Genomic DNA, 18,870 nt, shown 5'->3' on the forward strand with positions numbered 1-18,870 from the left:
CAGTGACAGCTAACTTGTAAAGTATGTAAAATTTCAGTCCTTTAACAGATCTTGACAATACTATTCCCTTATTATGCTTTCAATATTTGTAGAAATTTTAGTGATGTAACCTCTATTATTGTTGATATTGGTAGTTTTGTCTTCTCTTTTTTCTCTGCTCAGTCTTGATACAGATTTATCAATTTTTATTGACCTTTTAAATAACAGCTCAGCCTTTTTTGTTTTGTTTTGTTTTATTGGTTTCTGTTCCTGATTACTGGTTTTCTTCTGTTTCTTTTATGCTTAATCTTCTCTTCTTTGCTAGTTCCTTAAGGTGGAAGTTGAGGTCAGAGATGTAGGACTTTTTGTTTAATGCTGTAAATCTCCCTGTAAATACTGCTTTAGCTCTATCCTACAAATTTTGATTTTGTTTTCATTTTCATTTCATTCAAAATACTTTTAAAATTCCTTTTTGATTTTTCCTTGATCCATGGGTTATACTGAGAACTGTGTTACTGAGTTTATACATATTTGGATATTTCTCTTACTGATTTCTAATTTAATTCAATTATAATCAGAAGACATATTTTGTATAATTTGAATCCTTTGAAATTAGTAAGACTTGTTTATAGTCCAGAAATGGACTACCTTGTAAATATTCTTTGTAGTTTTTTTTTTTTTTTGAGGTACATGGGCCTCTCCCTGTTGTGGCCTCTCTTGTTGCAGAGCACAAGCTCCGGATGCGCAGGCTCAGTGGCCATGGCTCATGGGCCCAGCCGCTCTGTGGAATGTGGGATCTTCCCAGACCGGGGCACGAACCCGTGTCCCCTGCATCGGCAGGCAGACTCTCAACCACTGTGCCACCAGGGAAGCCCTCTTTGTGTACTTTTAAAAGAAATGTTTTCTGTGTTCAGTTATGTCAAGCTATTTCATAATATTGTTCAAGTCTTCTATATTTTTACCAACTTAGTTTTCTTGGTGTTGAAATCTCTCACTATAATTGTGAATTTATGTTTCTCCTTATAGGTCCATTCGTTTTTGTTTCATGTATCTTTTGTTAATAAATTTTAAATTAAAAAATTTTTTAATTTATTTATTTTTGGCTGTGTTGGGTCTTTGTTGCTGTGTGTAGGTTTTCTCTAGTTGAGGAGAATGGGGGTTACACGCAGTGAGTGTGCTTCTAATTGCAGTGGCTTCTCTTGTTGTGGAGCACGGGCTCTAGGTGTGCAGGTTTTAGTAGTTGTGGCTCGCAGGCTCAGTAGTTGTGGCGCATGGGCTTAGTTGCTCCGCGGCACGTGGGATCTTCCGGGATCTTCCTGGACCAGGGATCGAACCCGAGTCCCCTGCATTGGCAGGTGGATTCTTAACCAACTGCGCCACCAGGGAAGTCCCTGTTTCATGTATTTTGAATCCCTATTAAGCACATAAATATTTAGGATTGTCTGTCCTCTTGAATTGACTTCTGTATCATTATGAAATGATCTTCTTTCTCACTGGTCAATTCCTTGCTCTGACCTCTGTTTTATCGGATATTTACAAAGCCATTCCTCCTTGCTTTTCATTATTTTTAGCATGGTATATATAGTTTCCATCTTTTTACTTTTAACCTATACGTGTCTTTATATTCAAGGTGTGTTTCTTGTAGGCATCATATAGTTGGCAATTTTATGATCTTTGCCTTTTATTTGGGTTGTTACATTTAGTGTGATAATTCATATAGTTAGGTTTACATTTCCATTTAATGTGAAAACTGATATTGTTTAGATCTACCATCTTGCTATTTGTTTCTATTTGTCCTGTAATTCCTTTGTTCTCTTTTTCTCCTTTTTCTATCTTCTTTTGGATTGAGTATATTTTTATTTCATTTCATCTCCTCTGCTTGCTTATTAGCTATAATTTGGTGTGTTTTTGGCAGTTGATTTAGTGTTTAACAGTACACACCCTTAATCCAGTCTACCCTAAGTGATACTGTACCACTTCATGTACAGAAACTTAGAGCAATATATACTTCCATCTCTCCCTTCTTGGCCTTTGTGCTATTGTTGTCATATATTCTAGTTTCTTTATATGCTATAAATCCAAGAATACATTGTTTTTATTTTTTCTCAAAACAGTCAAATGTTTAAAATTTTTTAAAATTATTGTATATTGACTCACATATTTACCCTTCCAGTGCTTTCATTCCTTTGCATAAATCCAGATTTCCATTTGGTATCATTTCCCTCTGCCTGAAAGACTCCCCTTAACATTTCTTTTAATGAAGGTCTGCTCATGATGGATTTTTAAGCTTTTGTATATCTGGAAAATATTTATTTCACCAGGAGTTTTGAAAGATATCTTCACTGGATATAGAAGTTTAGGTTGATAGTTTATTTTCTTTTAGTGCTTCACTACCTTCTGGTTTGCAATGTTTCCAAGGAGAACTCTGTTCTCATTCTTACTTTTGTTCCTCTGTGAGAAACAAAGATAATATGTTTTTATTCTCTGACTGCTTTTAAAAAGATTTCTCTTTATCACTAATTTTTAGCAATTTGATGTATCATAGATTAATTTTCTTTATGTGCCTTGTGTTTGAAGTTTGCTGAGTTTCTTGGATCTGTGAGTTTATAGTTTTCAGGAAATTTGGATAAAAATTTGCAACTATTTCTTCAAATACTTTCCCTCCTCCTCCCTTTCTCTTTCTAGGAATCCAATTACACATATACTGGGCCTCCTGAAGTTATCCCACAGCTCACTGACTTGCTTTATCTTCCTCCAGACAAGTATAGAGTAGGAGCAGAACACCTCAATCCAATTATGGACTAGAAAATCATGGGTCTGGTTTTCAAACATTGTGAGGCTAAGTGTACCTTTAATTCATCCTCACTCCTAGGATATAAGGCTAGGTGTACCTTTAATTCACACTCCACTCCAGGATCCCAACTGACCAGGACCCTTCCCTCTCTTGGTTTCTGAACTTTAATTTGTTATGCTCTCAGCAACATAAGACTCTAAAAGCTCTGCTATGTTCTATGGATGCTCTCTGCACAGCACTTGAGTCATTTTTCCTGCCACAGCTCAAGAATTAGCATATACCTGGAGTGGATGGCTGTCATAGAATGTTAGGCTCATTTCTATACACCTACCTTCTTCCTTTGATCTTTATCTCCTAATCCTGGCACCCGTGGCATGCCCATACTCTAATTTTTGTTTTCTTAGTCTTATGAACTTGCCAAAAGTTCTACTGGCTTCTTTGCTTCTTAGGGACTGCTCTCTGCCTGCTTCTCAACTTCTGGCCTTTGCTTCCTAAAACAAAGGCCCCAGGAGACAAGCAGCACACATACTTGGGCTTACTTCAAAAATACTGGGTTCACTTCTCTCTGGGATCATGGCCTCTTAAGTCTTGACTGCCTTGGAAGATCTCCAAAGCCTTCAAATGGATTTTTAAAAATTTATCCACTTTTTTATTTGTTCCTGATTACAGCATGATCTGTTACAAGATACTCCATCAGAGCTAGAAGCAGATATGCCAAAATGATTATTTTTTGATGAAGTATTTTTTACATTGGAAAGATACATAATTATTTGTAAAATTTATGCTTTATTGTTTAATGCCCCCAAAGAACATATTTCCACTGTTTTGAAAAGTGAGAATATTTTTGAGTTTACTTTATATTCAGAGAATATCAAAAGCATCACAACTGCTTTTAGGATCCAAACTGTGTTCAACAGAAACTTAGGGTTTCTCTAGTTAACTATAAGAGCTCCTTAAAGAAGCTATTGTAATAAAGTCTCTATCATCTCTTTCTCTATATCTATGTCTACACACACACACTCACACACACACACAAATTCAGCATCTCAAGCCTCCAGGCACAATGCTGTATTAGGAACTGGAAATCTGTGGCACAAAACAAAAGGTTTCCATTGACTATATACACAAAAAACTCACTGGAAAATTTATTTAAAATAGTAATTAAGTGAGTTTCTTCCTGTTTTTGGTGAATAAATGCATTACATTCTTAAATCATTCTGTCTTCATTTTGAGGTAACAAAAATTTAAATGTACAAATTATGTAAAATGCTTATTTTATGAAGTCACTCATGCTTTAATTCACCTCCTTCACCCTTTAATTCATTTTATCATTTTGAAATGGCAAGTGGAGCTTATGTTACCACAAACATTTCCTCTAATCTGAAAAATGTGTTTTCTGAAAAGCCACTCGACGCAAATAAGCCTCTAAGTAAAGCTTCTTTTTCTAAATCAGTTTACATTAGCTATATTTTAGATAGTGATACAGTGCTGGAGTCCTAAGAAAAATGAGAGAAATAGCATTGAGTTTTGTTAATTATATATATTTTTTCTCTTTTTGAAGGGAAGAAAGGAAGTCAGGCCAATAGTGATTTAAATGACTTTAAAACAAATTTTTCCTTTTTTGTCTTTTGTTTTTAGTGGTTTATTAGTTGTCAGAGTCCCTCTAGGTATGTAAAATGAATTTGTTGAAAGGCATTGATTAGTGTATTTGTGAATGTGTGTAAAGGCACTATGCATTTACTGTGAAAATTTAAGTAAGTTTTTATGGTTATGGCATAAAGCTAATAAAGCAATCCATATATTTTAGCCATGTTTTAATTAAAGGTGACTATCTTAAACTGAATTAATTCCAAATGTCTGGCCTTATTTTAACTTAATGGCTCTATGTCTAAGCAATAATCTAATTTTAAGCTTTTTGTTTATTCCAAGTAAAGTCAAACAATATGTGCATTTGTTAAGAATAATCTTTGGGCCACACTTGAGTTGATGTATCCCATTAGAAATGATTTGGGGAGTCTCTTTTGAATAACCTCTCTAAACTGTCTCTCCTTATGATTTGTAGAAATAAAAGGGATAAAATTAACTATCTCTTCTATTCAAAATTAACTGTTGAAGGTTAAATATTTTCCACATCTATCCATTTTGGATTTATTAAAATAAGGTTCAGAAGTATGGCTTCTTCCAAATTCTTAGAGCATTTTAACCATAAAAGGCTTAAAAATATTTTGCAAACTCATGGGCAGTAATGTGATATTCAGGTTTTTTTAAGGAATGAATGGGGTATAAGCTTTCAAAATTAGAACTTCATGTGTGATCCACCATAGAAAACATTATTTCAGTGCTTATAATGTGCCAGACACTTGAGATACAAAGAGGGAAATAAAATGTATGTAGTACCTCCTATTTTCCAGATATTTTGTTATCTAATTTTTTTCTTACAGTACTCCTACGAGAATAAGAGGTGTTATCTAATTTTACAGATGAGGAACCCACAGCTCAGTAGAGCTAAGTAGTTTGTCCATGGTTCTAAAGGCAGCAGATGGAGACTGAATTTAAACATAGGTAAAGAAATGGAAAGGAAGATAAATAATAAACTGACCACTTCCATTTCATTTTCAAAAGAACACACTTATTCATTCAACTGCTCACATGGCTGGTGTCTGGTGTATGTCTGTCTATACGTTGAGCACTGGGGATTTATATAATGAGACAAGTAGACATACATCCTAAACTTAAGTGGTCTGCAATACAGTATGAGATATGAAGTTATAAGAGCTATGAGAGAGGAAAGTCCAAAGTGCTTGAACCCAGGAGAAGGTAAACTTAGTTAGCTTGCTAGCTGAGGCACTGTCCTCTATTTTGCTAATCCTCACAACTAAAGGAGGCAGATATTATTTCCCTCATTTTGTAGATGAAGAAATTGAGCTGCATAGAGATTAAGAGACTTGTCAATGATAACCCAACCTGAAAGTGGGGAGGGCTTACCTTTGAACCAAGCTTATGTATCAGCTTCTGTTTCTACCTTGTGCCAAACTTGAAATAAGACCCAGTACTTTTTTTGTATCAATTAAACAGAGAACATTCATTAAAGCGTTAGTAACCAGTATAGATTTTACTAGAGATTTCTTTAAAAAGGGGGTTCCGTTGCAGCACTCTTTTCTCCCTAATATTATTAAAAATTCATTTAGTGGTTAAGAAAGTATAAACGTGTCATAGGAACAGCAAGTGCGATCTACATACCAAACATGGTTCCCAGCCTCTTACGCCCCTGCTCAGAAGTCAGCCTACAGAGAACCACCACCATCGGGTGACCAGTGATGGTAGTGACCCCTCACCTATGCATTTCTTAATGCCTTGATGAAGAGTGTATGTCCTCTGGACACTCCCAGGGGTAATGGATAGCAAGTGGCTAAACAGGTTGTACATTATTTCATCACCCTGAACTACCTGAATTCTTCCCCTACATTATAGCATGGAAGTTCCAGCACATCATTCTAACTGACTGTGGGCCACCACTGAATTCATCATCGGTTAGCCAGCCCAGCAGACTAATAAACCACTCCTCGGCATTCAAGTCATACTCTCGAGTCCTGAATCCTGAGTGAATATATCAATACATTCATCCTGCTCAACCTCTACTGTTCCATCCTTTGTTCCATTCTCTTAAAGTCAACTCAACCATGTTCCTCCGTGTTGCATCCCTATTTCCTCCAACTCCTGCCCAATAAGTTATCTGGACAGTAAGTTATCACACACATATGTGGACAGTCAGTTCAGAATCCCATTTTGAGGGTCTGTTTCCTGAGGCCACTCTTGTTATCGATTACTATACAGTCAGGGTTCTATGAGAAAATGGCATGCTTGGTAATTGAGGAGGGCTTAAAAAGGGGGTTATTTACAAAAAAGCAGGCTGGCTTGGGGGAAAGTGACAAGGATGGTTTGGCGCTCTAACTGTTCTCATCCTGGGGCCAAGTGGGGAAGGCAGGGAACAGTTCCCAGAGTACAGAGGGAAGAGCTGTATAGACAGGACAGGAACTCTAACCTTCTGTAAAGGCCACATCCAACATGCAGTGACCCAGCAGGGAGGGAGCTGGGAGTCAGACCACCTCAGCCTCTCTCCTCCCACCCATGTCCCTGTACTGGCCCAGCTAGAAGTCAGAGGGTAAGGAGCCTGTTGATGATTTCCAAAAATGTTGGTTTTCTGAGGCACAGAGTGGGGTAGAAAAGGGCAGAAAATGTATCTGGGGGGGCAAACAGAAAACATCTAAGCACTAGGCCAAATATTTAATGCAGGATTATTTAGATAACTAGATAACTGATAATGTTGAATAGGTGACTGCACTCATTTTGTGAAAACAGAACCATTAAATATTCAGAACTTCAGCCAGAGTTTACCTCAAGGAACATTTCAAGTTTTGAAAAATTTACATTTATATCTGAGTTATGTTCACTTAATGATCACATTATTTCAAAACATTCATTATTTAACAAAGAATAATGAAGTACTTTCACTTCTCTTTTCTCAGTATTGGTTGTAACTTAATATACAGTACAGCATCCATTTTCATAAACTATATAAGCTGAAGATACATATTTGGTTAGCAGTATTTATCATATAAAAAAGAACATCTTGGCGTTCCTGGATAGAAAGCATAAAGAATTCGAAAGGATTGTAAAAGTGATGACTAATTTAAAATAACTTTGTTGTGATATTATTTCTATTATCTTTTGTGTGTGTGTGTGTGTTTGGAAGGTAATAAACTTAAACTGTGTCCTATTTTGTTTGTGTTTTTATTGCTTGAACTTTTGTGGGTAATCAATATTATGACATGCTGCATAACTTAAAAGTGGTCTAAAGTGTCTCTTTCATTCAAGGCTTTCTTTGGTGCCCCTAGGGATTAAATCAAAGCCTTTGCAGAAGTTTGGGACACTCTTTAAGCATGTGGACCTTAGTCCTCAGGTTTCATATCTCTAAGACATGGTTAAAATGTTGCCTCCATCCTATAGTTGTTGTGAAGATTGTTGACTTAAAGTTCTCAGACAGTTCCTGGCATATAGTAAATGCTCGACTAACTTAACTTCCCTCCCCTCTACCCTTTTGCCTAGTTAACTCCTGCTATCCCCAGGTCTCCACCCCAAAAGATAACTAGCTTAGAGGAGCCTTCTGTGATCCACTAATCCTCAGATTAGAGAGCACTCTCTAATCTCCTTTTTTACAATAATCTGTATTTTTCCTTTATAGTACTTGGCTTGTAATTATATGCCTGTGAGTTTATTAAATTAATGTCCATTTTTCTTGCTAGACTGTTTAGCATTATGAGCAATTCTGTTTATTTTGCTAACCAATGCCACATATTGGTAGTAAAAGTAATATTTGTAAACAAACAAACAAACAGTAAGTTCCCAGAGTACTTAATGTGGTAGGTGCACTGCACTTGTTTAATAAATATCTTGATTATTAAAGGCAACAATAGACAACAACCTGAAGATTACAGGCAACATCTACAACTGGAAATGCATTTAGAAGGCAGTGATCTTGAGCCTATAATTTGTTCCTTAGGGCAAAGTACTTGATAAGCTTAAACTGCACAGCAGCTTTGCCCACTGGAGCTGAAATGCATAACTAGTCCTGTTGCTGAAGCCAAAGAGCACATTGAGTCCAATATCTCCTGGTGAAGTTATATAGTTATCAGTAGTAAGCTTTGCTTATAAAAGGCTTAGCTTCACACACTTAAACACGTCTGTCTATAATGCTAGTCTGAACTGTTAAAAAAATACTGTTTCTCAAATAATTTTTGTTTGCACACATCAAAACAAATTAAAATTTGGTTACACTATGAACAGACATTGAGTAAGCACCTATTATGAACAGGAGCAGCCTGACACAGGGGAGGAAAAATGAAAGATGAAGAAGTGAGCACTTGGAGGGTGACTGAAATAAGGGGCCAAAGAGAGAGTGTTCAGCTACTGTGGTGAGTGGGAAATGTATAAGTTATCTGTTGCTAGGTAACAAATTACCCCAAATTTGGGGGCTCAAGAAAACAAACAGAATAACCTCATTCTGTGAGTCAGGAGCCTTGGAGTGGCTTGGCTGAGCGGTTCTGGCTCAGGGTTGCTCTCCACGCTGCAGTCCGGCTGCAGTCGTATCAAGGCCACCTGGGGGAGGATCCTCTTCCTGGCTCATTCTGTGGCTGGTGGCAGGCCCTGGGTCTCCGCCCATGAGCCACTTGAGTGTCCTCATGACACAGCAGCTGGCTTCCCCCAAACAAGCCTCATGGAGACAAGACAGAAGCCACAGTTCTCTAACAGCCTCATCTTGGAAGTGACATCCCATCACTTCTGCCATATTCCATTCTCTGTGAGTCACTAAGTCCAGCCAACATTCAGGGGGAGGGGAATTAAGCTCCATCTCTAGAGAGGAAAAGATTTAAAGAATCTGTGCCCTCACCGTGCGGCATGCGGGATCTTAGCTCCCCGACCAGGGATCGAACCCATGCCCTCTGCACTGGAAGCGCGGAGTCCTAACCACTGGACCGCCAGTGAATTCCCTGTGCACGTAGTTTTAAAAGCAACAGCAGAAACTTGGAGGGATACAGGAATATACTGATCTCTTCGTGACGCCTTACGGATAATGTCGGGGCTGACCTTTTAAAGAAAGCTAAAGATATAGAGTCACCATTTCCCTCAAGCTCCTAGGAATCAACTGCGAGTTTATGTGTATGTATGCGTGGGTATGAGTGTGTGTCAAAAGGCACGGGCAGGCCTCAAGGCAACCCAGCTATAGTCAGATGACATATATACTAACATTTCAAGGCACAACGCCTCAGTGTCAAATCCCAACAGTGGTTTACAGGAGGGAGAATTCAGCATGGCCTATGGAAGTCAGGGATGGCTTCACAGAAGAAACGGGAGTTGTTCCAGATTATAAATATTAATATGTGATATTTATTTAATATATTTTTTGCTTTTTGTTAAGGAAAAGATAATTTAAGTCAGATTTCCATTGTTTAAGTGGAGCACAATTATCTGTATTCACTTGCTAGCTGCATGTGTCATTTTTTTCCCATTTAAAATACTTGATCTCTTTAGCTGAAAGCCTAATTATTTAAGCTACTGTGTATTGAATAAGGGCAGAAAAACATTCTCTGAATAATGGAGAGTCTACTGTTGGTTCTTCCTCCTTTTAAAGTGTGTGTGTGTGTGTGTGTGTGTGTGTGTGTGTGTGTATCTGCCCACAAGGACTGGCACATTTATATGATCCTGTGTGTACTGGGCATGCAAATCCCGAAGTAAAGGAAAGTAGGTTGCTGCCCCAAAATAATTCTTATTAGTCCAAAAGCCAAGCTCTGGGAGGTATGAAACTCCATATTCATCACTTAAACTTGCCATGTTTGCTGTGGTCATTAGTGCTTCAAGCAAAGAGAAGAAATAAGCAACTAAAAAATCACAGAAAACAAAAAGCCCACTCTACTTCATCTACCCTTACATTATTTCCTTGATCAAGCACAGAGCTAGTTTGCCACAGAAAACTTCGGGTTTTTTTCCCTCTTCACTCCTATAGTGTCAGTGGTGCTGATGCAGCTGCATAATTTGCATAGAAAGTTGCTTGATTCTGTAGTCAGAATACCAATAAGGTGGCCTCTTTCTAAGCATGTTTATTCTCTCTTGATTGACTCTTCACTTGCATGCTTTTCTGCACAATGCATACTTACTTGCATATTCTCAGCCATCTGTCAAACACTCATCAAGCCTTAAGGCTGGCCTTGTAATCAAACTTGAACACTCAGAAAACGTTGCCATGTGGCCCAATATTATAGAACTGTGACCAAAATCTTTTTAAGAAAATAATCAATAAAAATATATCATCTTACAGTCTTGGTTGACTTACATTTGATTACATACATTTATTAACAGTTAAGTCTGCATTCACCAAGATAGGGCTAGCTCTATATTTATAGTAAATGACTTCCTAGTTATAAACAACTGCAGTTTTCTATCCACACCAACTGTAGCAGTCCAACATGATTTTCAGTCTGTAGAATGGAATCTATTTTGTCATTCTATTAGATATGCTACCCAGAATAAGACAGGCTTATCATAATTTGGGACTTTACCACCAAGACGAATATTTAGAAGTATACTTATGGGAAGAATAGGACAAAATAGTTTAAATTCGAATTGTCCTAGAAAAATCTAGGATAGATGGTCACATACCCATAGATGATCTGGCTCAATCTCACATTTAATACTTTAAACAACTTTACAAAATATCTTTCAAAAATCATATAGTTAAATTTAGAATATATTTAGTGAAGATATAATTTATTACCTCTCAATTCATTCAATAAAATTTATTAAGTGCCTTTTGTTTGCCAGGACCTGTGCTAAAGTTGGTAGTATAAAAGTGAGGAAGGGCTTCCCTGGTGGCACAGAGGTTGGGAGTCCGCCTGCCGATGTAGGGGACACGGGTTCGTGCCCCGGTCTGGGAAGATCCCACATGCCGCAGAGCGGCTGGGCCCGTGAGCCATGGCCGCTGAGCCTGCGCGTCCGGAGCCTGTGCTCCGCAACGGGAGAGACCCGCGTACCGCAAAAAAAAAAAAAAAAAAAAAAAAAAAAAGTGAGGAAGACATGGGCCCTGTGCTCCCACACTTTATCCCTTCCATTTCTGGGTATGGCATTCATTATTGAGAAAGTGACTGCATGTACCTACACAAGACCTTCCCCCAGAAGAGCTAGCCAATGGTCTTTTGTCTGCATCTGGAAGTTATGCAGACAAGACACATCTTTTTTTTTTTTTTTATCCTGTCAGACTGCTAGATTTGAAGACAGCTATTATATCTTCTCTGAGTGTTTTCTTCTTCAGAGACCTCTGGTCCTAGAAAATCCAGGTTATTTTCCACTGAACACATTTTGATTTGAATATGTCCCTTTTCAAATGTGCATTACTGAACCTTATATAGTCTATTTTAGACATGTCTGCACATCTTAGAGAAGATTGAAAAGATGACTTTTTCTTTAAACCAGAAGCTTGGATTTTTAATGGGTTCTGTTAAGTATGTAATCACAGAATAGAGACATATTGATTTTTCTTAGACTCCATTCATCCCCTCACTTCTTGCCATCTATTGGCTAGGTAAGTATCTTAAATTATAGAGTAAATCCCTATAGCTAGAGTCTTTGTTTTCTAGGTCTTATTGTGATGACCTTGGACATTTTGGTGATTTATATAACTCACGAATAATAAGATGCTCATCCTATGTAACAATTAAATCTTCATTTGCAGTAGAACCTTTTGCTTTAGGGAAAAAGAACACTGCCTAATTACACAAACATGAAATGCATCTCTTCCAAACAGAACAGACATTTTCATAATGTTATGCAATCTTTTAAAGTTAAATAAGCAAGAAAAAAGAAATAATGCTGAATAAGGAAAATAAAGGGAAATGGAATAAAACTTTGCTAATTTAAGTCTTTACCGTTAGACAACAGCTGCGTGTTATAATACATGCTGATTGTAAACAATAAATTCAGGACATATAGACAAGTGTAAAGGGCAAACAAAGATTATCTGGTACACTATCAACATCAAATGACTACTGCTAACAATTTGATGTATGTCCTTCAGGATCTGTTGTCTATATATACCTACATAGATATGGATATAAAATTATAAATTGCAATCACAATAGACACATTTAGTATCCTGTTTTTTTCACTTCCTTAACATAGTGTGAATAACTTTCCATCATGAGTATAATACTGTATGAGTACTTTTAATGATTACACAGTTATATTATATAGAGACCCCACAAATTTTGAACACTTCCTTCTAATAGACCTTTAGGTATTTCACAGTTTGAGGGTTTTTGTTTTTTTTTTTTTCCCTATCATAAAAAACCCCCTGCACTGATAGTGCTGTCCATCGTCTGGTTATCTTCTTGGAATAAACTCAAAGAAGTATAACTGTTGGCTCAAAAGGTAAACATATTTTAAAATTTGATATACCTTGCCAAAGTGCTCTCTGGAAAGTTTACAAATTTACACTCCTACCATCAGCATGTGTGAGTGCCAGTTTACCACACTCTTAAGACAAGGTGTTATCATTTTAATTTTTGAGAATCTGATAATTTTTGTTTAATTTGCATTTCTTTGAGTTCTACAAAGGGTGAAATCTGTATAAGTTTATTGGCTATATATATTTTTTCTCTTCTAAATATGCTTTGTTATTTCTTCCATTAGTATGGTTACCTTTTTCTCATTGCTTTGTAAGAAATCATTACATACAATATTAACACTCTTATGCCTTTCCTCCACTCATGCTGTAAATTTTATTTTTAGAGTGTGTTTGATTTTTGTCTATGGTGTTCCCCTCCCTTCCTTCTTTTCTCTTCATTCTTTAAAAGACGTGTCCCTCAAACAGCTATGAAGGAATAATAGATTTGGGTTGGCAGAAAAAATGTTGAAGAGCATTTTAGGCAGCAGGAAAAGCTTACTTCAAGGCAAAAGTAAGTAGAAAACCTGTATGAAAAGACCAACCTAGCTCAATCAGAGAACTGGTCACAGAGGAACTGAGATTAATGTTAGTGGGCCAACAGATGGAAAGACTTGAGTGACAGGTTTAAGAGTTTAGGTGCCATGTGATCTGTGATGGAAACCATCTTTAAATTATGCTCCTGCCATTTATCAATTATTTTACTAGAGACAGATTCCTTGAATTTCTCTTAAAAGATTTATATTTAGGGAGGGATGATTATTTTTCTGTGCTTTGGAGAAAGAGGACTAGAAGTCTGATAAATTGTATACTCATGCAACAACCATTTGCTTTAAATGATAGATTCTCAAGTCAGGCACACATGCCAGGCAGAGCAGATAGAGTTATTTTAACACAACAATTTCTGATTAATTTTCTTTAGCAACACCCAATGTGAGCAGGTCAAACTACAAATTACGTCCTGTATGATTTTCCCTTCTAGCAGTTTGCTAATAGGATCATCCAACAACAACAAAAAAAGCCTTTCTCAAGATTAAAAACATCATCTGGATAAGTTTAGATTATTTTGATAGGTACATCTCAAGGGTAAACTAAAGAGAAAAATATCTTTATAGCTATGCTTCAGTTGACTTACTCCGTTCCAAAATACGATCAGACACGCAAACGTTGTTTTTGCTTTTTTTTTCCTTCAGAGGGTGAGTGTTTACATAAGCCTCATATTTTGTTTATTCAGGACACCATAACTTTATAGTTTAAAGAAAGAAAATAACATTTATATTTCTATCTGGTTATCTTTCCCCCCAAAAGCTAACATTTTTAGAGTACAGTATCATTAACACCCATAATCTGTGTGGGTTTTGAAATAATGAAGAAAAAAGTGTTTTCTTTATTTTGTTTTTGCTTTAGGAATAAGTGCTCAGAACATAAAATTATATACAATTGACATTCACTGATTTTTAGAGACGTTTGAATTTTCTGTATTTGCTGAGGTTAAGTGGTATTATTCTGGGTTATGAAAGGCTGCCAAAATATGACTCTAGGCAAGGTAACCACTTAGGTATACTTATCATCCTCTTTAAATATCTTTCTAAGTATGCCATGTCTATAATAATCAGATTCTGCTACAGTACCACTTGTGAAAACAGGGGCTCCACCAATGGCTGTGCCAGCTGTGTAATGCACAACTCCATTAATCACACAGACCACGATGTGAACGGGGCCCCCTGGAGTTGTGCAAAGGGGGACTGTATGAAAATGTCCATGTTATAAGGCAAAAGTCTAAAACGTTAAGTATTTTGGCCTAAACAGTTAGAGATAAAATTACATCTATTACATTTTTAAATTAGGAAAACTATTAAAGCAGACTTACTCTTATGAAGTTTTTTATATTCAAACACAAATATGTATATGTGTGTGTGTGTCTGTTTAAATACCTATATATAATATAACCTTTGAAAGTACAAGTGATCCAAGATTTGATGTGTTGTCACTTCGGTGAAATTAAACTGAATAAATATTTTTTAAATGTGCTATTTATACATAATTCATGATATCAATTTTATTTTCTTAGGGAAAATTTGGGATGTTATAGCACAATACCAGATTTTTAATCTATAAATGACTTTTCAGCTAAACCAAGTTTATACTTAAAATTAAAATATGGCAGCAACACATTCGTGAAGTAATTTTATGGATCGAGAGTTCACCTACTTTTTTTCTATTCAGTCTTTAATTTTGTAAACACCCAGATGATAACTCTCTATCTGTCAATATACTAGTATGGAAGCATGTTTATATGCCTGCACTTAATTTACAAAATGTGCCTCATGACTTCTCAGGAATGAACTAGGGAACAATTTTATTATTGTACAAGTAATGCAATGTGGATGAAGACATCCACACTGTAGAAGATTAACATAAATCTGAAATAATACAGAATAAAATGTCCATCTTCATATCTTATCCAACTCCTACTTTTTCACTCACTTGCCCAAAGGTATGTCATGTTAAAGATTAATTCAAATCCTTCTAGCCCTTTGAGTCTCTACTATCATTTACTTTTTAAAAAAAAATTATTTATTTAATTTATTTATTTTTGGCTGCATTGGGTCTTTTGTTGCTGCACACGGGCTTTCTCTAGTTGTGGTTAGCAGGGGCTACTATTCGGTGCGGTGTGTGGGCTTCTCATTGTGGTGGCTTCTCTTGTTGTGGAGCACAGGGTCTAGACATGCAGGCTTCAGTAGTTGCAGCATGTGGGCTCAGTAGTTGTGGCTAGCGGGCTCTATAGTGCAGGCTCAGTAGTTGTGGCACACGAGCTTAGGTGCTCTGCGGCATGTGGGATCTTCCCAGACCAGGGCTCAAACCCGTGTCCCCTGCATTGGCAGGCAGATTCTCAACCACTGTGCCACCAGGGAAGCCCTTTCCTATCATTTAAATGCATAGGCATGTCTATTTATTTTCATGTTTATCTGCATTTAAAAATAAATGGAAACACTATTCATATTGTTCTACTTCTATACTTTTTTCACTAAACATATGTTTGAGATCTTAAGATAACCATACATCAGGATCTATTGGATTCCTTCTAAAGACTGGATAGTTTTCTATAGTGTGATTATACTTCATTTTATTTAACCATTCCCCTTCTTATTCACTTTCTGAAATTATTAGCTGTTATAAACCATGCTTTGATGAATATCCATGAATAAAAAGCTTTATATGAGTATGTCCAAACAGATGATTCATATAAGTAGATTTGGGGAGACAAAGGATATTCCCATTTGATTTTGCTAATCTGCTCTCCAAAATGGCTTTATAAATTTAACTTCTCATCAACCTCTCACCATAGGGTTGTGTTTTCTTGCATCTTCATTAATACTGGCAGTTAATCAATCTTTTTGTTATGAGCCAATATTATAGTTGAAAAATAGCTTTTCTTTTCTGTAGTTCCTTGATAAATAGTAAGGTTAATTATCTTTATTTCTGTTCATCTGTAATATTTATGGTCTGTTCAAATTCTTTGCCATGTTTCTGTTGTCTTGTTTGTCTCTTACTTATTCTCTAAGAACTATTTGTATGTAAAATAATTTTGACCTTTATACATTAGTTTGCAAAAATCTTCTCCAAGTTCTGTTTTTTAAAAATAAATTTATTTATTTATTTATGGCTGCATTGGGTCTTCGTTGCTGTGTGCGGGCTTTCTCTAGTTGCAGTGAGTATGGGATACTCTTCGCTGTGGTGCATCGGCTTCTCATTGCGGGTCCTTCCCTTGTTGCGGAGCAGGGGCTCTAGGCTCACGGGCTTCAGTAGTTGTGGCACGCAGGCTCAGTAGTTGTGGCTCGTGGGCTCTAGAGCACAGGCTCAGTAGTTGTGGCCCACGGGCTTAGTTAGTCCGCGGCACGTGGGATCTTCCCAGACCAGGGCTTGAACCCGTGTCTCCAGCATTGGCAGGTGGATTCTTAACCACTGCACCACCAGGGGTGTCCCCCAAGATCCTTTTTATTTTTTTTTTAATATTTATTTATTTGGCTGTGTTGGGTCTTACCTGAGGCATGTGGGATCTTTCATTGCAACGCGCGGGCTCTTCATTGAGGCGTGTGGGCTTCTCTCTAGTTGTGGTGCATGGGCTTAGTTTCCCCACAGCATGTGGGACCTTAGTTCCCCGACCAGGGATCGAACCTGAGTCCCCTGCGTTGGGAAGCAGATTGTTAACCACTGGACCACCAGGGAAGTCCCTCCAAGTTCCTTTTAAAAAACATTTTTCTTCATAGTATCTTTATTAAGCCGTTAGAAAAATTTAGGCAGCCAATCATACGACTAAATTTAATCTCAAAATTAAAAAAAATTTCCTCCATATTTTCTCATGTTTTTACATGAGACGTTTTAAATTTAGCACTTTAAACCAATGGATTTTATTATTCCATTTTCCTCCTCTACTAGCTTAGCATTTATTATTTATGCAATGCTTACCCTAGAGATTACAATATACATCCTTAACTTATTAAATGTTTATAAATCAGTACTTTTACTTTTCTCAAAAAAATGACAGAAACAAAATACATTAACCCATTTACCTTACCTTCCTTTCAATTTATAAGGTATTATCATTGTTTATTTTAATTCTCTGTGTATTTTAAACCACATAAAAATTTTTAAATTCATTTTACTGAAGTATAGGTGATTTACAATGTGCTAATTTCTACTGTACAGTGAAGTGATTTACTTATAAATATATATACATTCTTTTTCATATTCTTTTCCACTATGGTTTATCACAGGATATTGAATATAGTTCCCTGTGATATACAGTAGGAACCTGTCATTTATCCATTTTCTCTATAATATTGGGTTGGCCAAAAAGTTCATTTGGGTTCTTCTGTAAACTTTTACAGAAAAACCTGAGTGAACTTTTTGGCCAACCCAATAGTTTGGATCTGCTAATCCCAAACTCCCAATCCTTCCCTCCCACATCCCATTCCCCCTTGGCAACCACAAGTCTATTCTTTATGTCTGTGTGTTTCTGTTCTGTAGATAAGTTCATTTGTGTCATATTTTAGATTCCACATGTGATATCATATGTTGTCTTTCTCTTTCTGACTTACTTCTCTTAGCATGATAATCTCCAGGTCCATCCATGTTGCTGCAAATGGCATTATTTCATTCTTTTTAATGGCTGAGTATTAGGCCATTGTATATGCGTACCACATCTTTATCCATTCACCTGTCAATGGACACATAGGATGCTTCCATGTCTTGGCTATAGTAAACAGTGCCGCAATGAACACTGAGGTGCATCTATCCTTTTGAACCATGTTTTTCTCTGGATGTATGCCCAGGAGTAGGATTGCTGGATCATATGGTAGCTCTATTTTTTAGTTTCTTAAGGAACCTCCATACTGTTCTCCTTGGTGGCTATACCAATTTACATTCCCACCAACAGTGTATACGGATTCCCTTTTCTCCACACCCTATCCAGCACTTACTGTTTGTAGATTTTTGATGATGACCATTCTCACTGGTGTGGGATGATATCTCACTGTAGTTTAGATTTGCATTTCTCTAATAATAGCAATGTTGAGCATCTTTTCATTTGCCTCTTGGCCATCTGTATGTCTTCTTTGGAGAAATGTCTTTTTAGGTCTTCTGCCCATTTTTTGATTGCATTGTTGGTTTTTCTGATATTGAGCCACATGAGCTGTTGGTAAATTTTGGAGACTAATTCCTTGTCGGTTGCGTTGTTTGCAAATATTTTCTCCCATTCTGCAGGTTGTCTTTTCGTTTTGTTTATGGTTTCCTTTGCTGTGCAAAATCTTTTGAGCTTAATTAGGTCCCATTTGTTTATTTTTCTTTTCATTTCCATTACTCTAGGAGATGGATTGAAAAAGATATTGCTGTGATTTATGTCAAAGATGTTCTGCCTATGTTTTCCTCTAAGAGTTTTATACTATCTGGGCTTACATTTCGATCTTTAATCCATTTTGAGTTTATTTTTGTGTATGGTGTTAAAGAATGTTCTAATTTCCGTTTTTACATGTAGCTGTTCAGTTTTCCCAGCACCATTTATTGAAGAGACTGTCTTTCCTCCATTGGATAATCTTGCCTCCTT

At 36.7% G+C, this 18,870-nt stretch overlaps 1 protein-coding gene across 8 annotated transcripts in view; it reads right to left on the bottom strand.

The window, feature by feature from the left end:
- Positions 1 to 18,870, bottom strand: part of CABCOCO1 (ciliary associated calcium binding coiled-coil 1) — a 144,237-nt gene that overhangs the window by 71,821 nt on the left and 53,546 nt on the right. Inside the window, exon 6 of one of the 8 annotated variants that reach the window (XR_009559352.1) lies at positions 16,810 to 16,952. The exons of the other annotated variants lie outside the window; for them this stretch is intronic. The gene's annotated coding sequence lies outside the window, so the exon portion shown is untranslated. The remainder of the gene's footprint in view (positions 1 to 16,809; positions 16,953 to 18,870) is intronic. 8 annotated transcript variants of the gene reach the window in all.

The sequence above is a fragment of the Globicephala melas genome, chromosome 16 (genome assembly GCF_963455315.2).
Source record: "Globicephala melas chromosome 16, mGloMel1.2, whole genome shotgun sequence".
Classification (NCBI taxonomy): Eukaryota; Metazoa; Chordata; class Mammalia; order Artiodactyla; family Delphinidae; genus Globicephala; species Globicephala melas.